Genomic DNA, 7,586 nt, shown 5'->3' with positions numbered 1-7,586 from the left:
CCACAGCATTCAAATGAAGGATTGAGGGTGCTGTTCACGGATTGGGTAGCTAGAGAGAGTTGTTACTGTTGCATGATACTGAGTACTATATAAGCAGGCTGGCTGAGCCCTTCAGTCCAGTTCTGTTCCAGCCTGAGAATAAAGAGAGCTGCTTGGAGAATCACTGTGTCGTCTGTTTGTCCACCCACTACTTAATAGTTGCAGTCAGAACATCAAGCCAAGATGGTGAAGTGTCCTGAGGTCATTTGGGTATCTCGTGACAAAGCTAAATCTAATATCACCTCCCAGACTACTAACCTGATCCTTCAGAGGCTGTGCGACCCCATCTAATACTAGATTAAGACCTATTTTCAAACACGTAAACCATCCAACCTCAGAACTTCCATCTTGTTGGGGCCAAGTTTGTTTATGGCCAACATCCAGCCTGTTACCATCTACCTGGGTGACAAATGCAGTTTTAGTTCTAAAGCTAGGCCCAAACCCACCCTGGATGTGAGTTACCTGTTTCATTGACAGTGTTGGGTGCTTCCGGTGGGTGTTTATTGTGGAACTGCTGCTCCTCGTGCATGTACTGGTAATTATTATTATTATTTTGCAGAATCCACATGACTTTCCCCAAAGAATCATTGGAACTGTAGTTTGTTAAGAATGCTGGGAATTGTAGCTCTGGGAGGGGTAAACTACAGTTCCCAGTATTCTTTGCGGGGGGGGGAGTCATTCCATTTAATATGGATTCACCCCTTAAGGTGAAAGTTAAACAAAAGCCTGTCCCCAGGGCTTTTTACAGCTGGAATTTGCTGGAACTCAGTTCTGGCATCTCTCAGGTGGGCACCATTGCCCTTCTAAGAGAACAAAGGAGGTGTTAATGGTGAGTTCCAGCACATCTTTCAGCTGCTAATTAAGCCCTCCAGCAGCACCGGTTTTTTAAAAAAATGTATTGGGGAAAAGGTGTTGGAACTATTGGAAATTGGAGACTGGTGTGGGGCTGGTCTTGGCTTTTGGCAAGGCTGAGTGTATTCTGTACCACAAGGAGGGTTTTAAAAACCAGCACTTAGCTCAATAAGGTAAAAAAGGTAATGGACCCCTGGACAGTTAAGTCCAGTCAGAGGTGACTATGGTGTGTGGGGCTCATCTCGCTTCAGGCTGAAGGAGCTAGTGTTTGTCCACAGACATCTTTCTGGGTCATGTGGCCAGCATGACTAAACCACTTTTGGAGCAACAGAACACTGTGATGGAAGCCAGAGCACACAGAAACACTGTTTCCCTTCCCACTGCAATGGTACCTATTTATCTGCTTGCACAGGGGTGTTTTCAAACTGCTAGGTTGGCAGGAGCAGGGACAGAGCAACGGGAGCTCACCCTGTCATGCAGATTTGAACTGCCATCCTTCCAATCAGCAAGCCCAAGAGACTCAATGGTTTAGACCACAGCGCCACCCGCTCTCTGCCACTTAGATCAATTCATAAACATATGAATGGCTAAGATCTGCTGCCCCACAAAATTAAGACTTATTATACACCACCTTTCTTTTCAGGGCAGTGGAATTGATATAGGTAACCTCTTAATTATAAGATTACAGCATATTCCAGCAGGTTGCTGGTATTATGAGAAAGTCCAGGTCACATCTGTGACAACATCCATTCCCTGGGTAAAAAGCTGACAGCTCAGCAGGATCACACACTGCTGGTGAATCAATCTCTCCACCTCCTCAGGTCCATTTCCACATCACTGCCTGATTCTTCCAGGCAGATGGTGAACACTGTAGAGTCCTCTGCTGCAAATGGAACGGCATGTGACAGAAATGGATGCTGCAATAGTCAGAAGTTGTGATACCTGGGATGGGGAAAATGTGGCTTTCTTGGAAGGTAGGAAAGAAGAGAGATGCTCTTTGAATCAAATTGCTGGATGGCGGAGAGGGTTCTCATTATAAGGCTTTGCTGGGAACTGTGAAGGATAAACTGCACTGCCCAGAATTATTTGAAGGAAAGAATGTGCTTTGAAAGTATAGTGTGTTCACAGCCTACAACTGCAATTTATTGGTGTTTTCGATGCATGCTGGATGTTTTGATGCGTTGCTTGATATTACTGATTGAAAATGAAAATGCCAATAAAAAGTTATTGGTGTTAGTAAAGATTAATTTATCACCTGCATGTTTGATTTTTCTGTGGCTTCCTTGATGCAAATCCCTAGACCTAGTCCCCACATCCTACTATAACTAAGTCTAAGTGCATGCAATCACAGTAATTGCATATTCTTTCCCTTAACACCCCCCACCTCCATTTCCCACCCCCTTCCTCTCTTGTCTCCTTTGGGTTATTTTCTAGATTGTAGACCTTGTAGACCTCCTGGGGCAGTGATCTGTCCACTCATTCTTTCAATGGATGACTCCATATAAACAATTTATTGATAATTATATTTGCCGCCTCTGTCAAAAATTATGGTATATTCTGTTGGACTGAATGTATGGTTCTGTAGTATGTTTAAGTGAAGAAAGATTTGTACTATTCTAATAGTACAGTGCCTCTCTCAGATCATTTTAGCAACTTATTTTGGATTGAACTTGGACTTCAAAAATATGACCATTAAAATATTTTCATGTGTGCTGTTGCTGTTTTGCATTTATGCCTGCCTTTATTCTATCCTAGAACCCAAAGTGGTGTACAGGAGCTTATCAGATTGCCAACTGACCAGGAAAAAGCAGCCTAGACTGTTTTTCAGTCTGCTTGATGGCAACAGAGATAAGCTTTATCAACTGCCAATGCCTGCTCATCAAGCTGCTTGACTTGAAGAACTGTTCTGTCAATGGCTATTAGTCATAATAGTTAAATGTAGGCTTCATTTGCCAGAGACTTGAGGCAAACAACACCTTCCTCCCTGGCAGCACTCTTTCATGTGGAGGATTACATGCTCATGATGACAACCATAAAGGTGTAGCTTTTATAGCATTTGCACTTCAGCTCGTAAGTTTCAACTGGCTAATGAGAGACATTAAAAATAATCCTGATAAGTAAAAGCGAAAACATAACTGAAAATCCACTCGCCCTCTGTTGTTTCTATGCAGTGTTGATTTACAGATTAAAGGGAAATTATACCCAGACTCTTAAATAATCACGCTAAAGTAAACCCATTAACAAGGTCTGTTCAACAGCCTTTTCGCCTTTGTAAACGTGCTCAGTCTCGCAGCCTAAAAACTACATTTCCCAGAAGCCCGTGCGGCTTAGAGGTTTGTCCCAGCCAATCCGGGCAAGGTTCTTTGTTAGGTGCAAAGATGGCGGAGCCCAGGAACTAAGGCAGTTGTGTTTCTTTTGTACAGGAAAGGAAATCGGTAAGTGTTGGCAGCGCATTCTCCCCTTTTAGCGGCCAAATCCCGCTTTGGCCAACCAGGTCTCCTTGTCAGAGCTAGTTATACAACCCGGGCATCCCAATCTCCCACCTTTGTTTTAATTCAGGTGCTAACTATCTTCAGCTTTGCGTGATCTCTTTAGTTGTTGAATGAATGCACCACGTTCGATGTGTTCAGAATTTAACAGCGAATCCCATATGTGTGCACATGGAATAAAGTCCCTCAGAGTTTAACGCGCTTTACTCCCAAGTAAGCGTGTTTAACATTGCAAGCTAAGAGTATACACTCAGGATCTCCAGATCAGGCATACATGGTATGTATTAAATGATCTTGAGTATACTTGTTCTTGTTTCAGAGTATGAAAAGCGTCTTGCTGGCTTAGACCAAGGCCCAGCATCATTTATTTATTTGTAAGAATTCTAGCACGTGCCAGGTGGTCCAACATAAATTAGCCAGAGGTCCACTATGATCTGCCTTCTCGCAATCAATTTTCTAGTCTACATTATTTTCCTAGGATTTTTTTTAACGACTAGTGTCTTTGACCTGGGTTCTCAGACCTCCCAAATAGATGAGGAGTGGCTGGATGCAGTTATTCAAATGTGAGATGAAGATATTAACAACCACTTCATGGATTACTCTTTTTTTTTTTTTTTTTGGTAATGTAGCCTAAGGTTGACACTGTTAGATTCAATGGAATTTCCAAATAAGCATGATGCACAGGATTGGATTCTCCAAATGCTTTACAAGTGCAACTGTAAAGTGGGGACTAAGATATGTTGTATCTACATGAGTGCACCATCCAGTGTTCAGGAGCTACAGCCTAAAACGTGTCTCATAAACATATGCTCATTCAGGAGCTATGGCTCTGTGAGTGTATATTTAACAGCAAATACTGGCTTGTGAAAAAGCCCTTGTTTTCTGAGCAGATGTAAGCTGGTGTGCATGTCTGCTTCTCACCTGTTCTGTGTGAGAATCTCTGCATAGGTGTGCTTGTTCTCCTGGTCTTGTAAGTAAACATAGGACCAGCCAGCTCTGCTGGTTTACTAGTAAACTGTGATTTTTCCAAAAGAGGCGTAAGGAGAGGCCTGCTGGATCAGATGAAAAGTCCATCTAATTCAGCACCTGCTTTCCCACAGTGTCCAATATATGCCTCTAGGATGCCTACAAGCTTGGTTTCTAGGCAGTGGCCCTTCCCAGCTGTTAGCCCCTTCCAATTGGTATTCAGTGGTTTACAGCAAGAATATGGAAGGTCCATATAGACATCATGGCTAATAGGCATTCATATATTTTTTCCTCCTTAAATTTGTCTAATCCCTTTTTAAAACTATCACCACATCTTGTGACAGTGAGAATAAATAAATTATACATTATGGTGATGAAGGACTTAATTCTGACAAAAATCACACACAAATCAAGTTAATTGTGTGACTACGTTCTAGTGCTATGGGTCGCCATTTTCACCACTATCATTTTCTTTCTTTCCTAAAAAACCAAAAACCAAAAAAAACCACCCAAGCGAGTTATTCCTTCTCCTGGGAAAGGTACTCTAACCGCTTGATCATTTGGGTTGCCTCTTTCTGCACCTTTTCCAGCTACATATCCTTCTTGAGATGAGCTTAACAGAATGTATGCCACAGGGGTAGGGAGACCTGATCTGGGCCTGATCTGCAGGCCCGATCCTTCTCTCTCCTATCTGCAGCAAACGGGGGATGGATTAGAGCAGGCTTTCTCAAACTTGGCCCTCCAGATGTTTTGAGACTACAAGTCCCATCATCCCTGACCACTGGTCCTGCTAGCTAGGGATCATGGGATTTGTAGGCCAAAAACATCTGGAGGGCCGAGTTTGAGGAAGCCTGGATTAGAGTGATGTGCAAATGTTGTCTACCTGTCCTGCTGATCTCATTTGTTTAATTTTGGTTCTGGGTCAGGCAAACCAGATAGAATGGTGGTACTGTATTTACCAAATATCTTCTGCTTTCTGTAGCTCAGCTCTTCTGTTTATTAGAAAAAAAAAGCATTAGAATTTGAAAGGCAGAAATGATTTCCTTCCTAGGCTCGAGAGTATAAACCACGAATTCAGGTTTCCCACTTTTTCTACCACCCACCCAATCTTACAAGCTGGGTGGTAGAAAATTTGCAGGACCTACCAGTGCATTTCATATTTGCTGCATTTCTATGGGCATGCAACATTTGAAGCAAGGTTCAGAGACTTGTTTTTGATCATTTGCAACATTAAATTGCAAATTCGCGCTATATTTTAAGCAAAGGAATTTATGCCTTTGGTCATCAGTAATTAATGGGATGCCTGACATAGTCACTCAGTCTGAAGTCATAAACATAATTAGATTTTTTTGGTTCTTTTAAACACATAGGGACTTACATCCTGATTAAAAACATGTATAGGATTGCATTGTTTAAAACCAGTGGGCTGGTCAGAGGTGCTCCTGTAGAATAACAAACTATCTAAAACCTGTTACAGGTAGGTAGCCGTGTTGGTCTGCCATAGTCAAAACAAATTTGTGGGAATACGTTTTCAGGTGCTCCTGCACCTTGCCACAGCACAGTAAACTTTCGCACAATGCACGGAAGGTAAAGAGATCCGGCAAAGGTTTGCTGCCTGGATCCCTCCGCGCCTGTAACAAAGTGCGCCAAATAAGCCTCTACTAACAGTCGGAAGCAGTTTCCCGCCTAGAGACTCAGCCAAATGCAATGTTGTGATTGGTTATGTTAATGTTATGACGTTGTTCAGTTTATCAATAAATGGCCCCTGCTCCTCTGTAGCGGTGTGTGTAGAGTACGCGAGACAAGCCAAGAGAGAACAACCGTGCAAGACAAGCCAAGAGAGAGAAAGCAAAACGAGAAACCAAGCCGCACAGGGTAGTAGTCGGGAGAATGCAACTCCACCATTGACTGCAGTCTCTTAGTCTTTATTTTATTTTGGCCGCTTGCTTTTGGCCGCACCTTTTTGCTCTGCCTATCCTTTCCCTCTCCGGAATCTCCGGAACCCTTCAGAAAGACCTTCAGAACTCCAAACTTCTCACGACCTTCAGCTTTCCTAACCAGCGGACCCAATCATAACCAGTGGGAGCAGGCACTCTGGGAATTACTGGTTATCCCAGATGTTGGTTATCCCCAAACAAAATAAAATAAACAATTCCTTCCAGTAGCACCTTAGAGACCAACTAAGTTTGTTCTTGGTATGAGCTTAAGTGTGCATGCACACGAAAACTCATACCAAGAACAAACTCAGTTGGTCTCTAAGGTGCTACTGGAAGGAATTGTTTATTTTATTTTGTTTTATCTAAAACCTGGACATGTTTATGTGTGTGCACAAGCTATATGAACGATTGTGAATGCTTCCCTCCCTAACTCAGCTGCTTTTCAAATGTAGTTTTTGGAAGTGGAAATGAAAAGGGATGTTGGGCTGAGCGGCAGGATCTAGCCGCCTCTCACATTTGAATGTCAAGTACTGCTCTTTGAGGGAAACAGCTTGCCATAAGCTAAATGACTGAACAAAATGGGGACTATATATGGCATACAGGAGGTGGGAGGGATAAGAGTATGGGCTTGGGAAAAACAGGTTCAAATCTTTGTGTACAGGAAGTATGTGGAAGGCACTGAGAAAGGGTTATCTTAGCCCAGGGGTCAGGGAACATTTTCAGCAGGAGGCAGGTCCACTGTCCCTCAGACCTCTTGGGGGGCCGGACTATACTTTGAAAAAAAAAAAGGACGAATTCCTATGCCCCACAAATAACCCAGAGATGCATTTTAAATAAAAGCACACATTCCACTCACGTGAAAACACCAGGCAGGCCCCACAAATAACCCAGAGATGCATTTTAAATAAAAGGACACATTCTACTAATGTAAAAACACTCTGATTCCCAGACCGTCTGTGGGCCAGATTTAGAAGGCAATTGGGCTGCAGCTGGCCCCCGGGCCTTAGTTTGGGGACCCCTGTCTTAGCCTAAAGGATGTAGGGGTTACTCTATGCCAGGGGTCCCCAAACTAAGGGCCGAAGGCCGGATATGGCCTGAGCAACTCAATTATCGGTCTCGTGGCGCCGCCCGCCGCCCGCTCTTACCAGTACGGCGCAGCTGCCCACTTCCAGGTTGGCAGAGCACCGGAAATAGCTTGTGTGCATGCGCAACCATAATTTCTGGCGTACTTCCAGGTCGGAGGAAACCCATGTGTATGCGCACAAGCTATTTCCGGCGCTACGCCAACCCGAAGTGCGCCGGA

The 7,586-nt window shown here is 43.6% G+C and overlaps 1 protein-coding gene across 1 annotated transcript in view; it reads left to right on the top strand.

Moving 5' to 3' along the window:
• The first annotated feature begins 3,275 nt into the window (after positions 1 to 3,275).
• The window catches only part of MED24 (mediator complex subunit 24), a 53,782-nt gene continuing 49,471 nt past the window's right edge, over positions 3,276 to 7,586 (top strand). The window contains 1 exon segment of the mRNA XM_033169167.1: positions 3,276 to 3,326. The gene's annotated coding sequence lies outside the window, so the exon portion shown is untranslated.

The sequence above is a fragment of the Lacerta agilis genome, chromosome 14 (genome assembly GCF_009819535.1).
Source record: "Lacerta agilis isolate rLacAgi1 chromosome 14, rLacAgi1.pri, whole genome shotgun sequence".
Lineage (NCBI taxonomy): Eukaryota > Metazoa > Chordata > Lepidosauria > Squamata > Lacertidae > Lacerta > Lacerta agilis.
The sequence above is the reverse complement of the archived record's forward strand: the minus strand, read 5'-3'. Positions and strand labels throughout refer to the sequence as shown.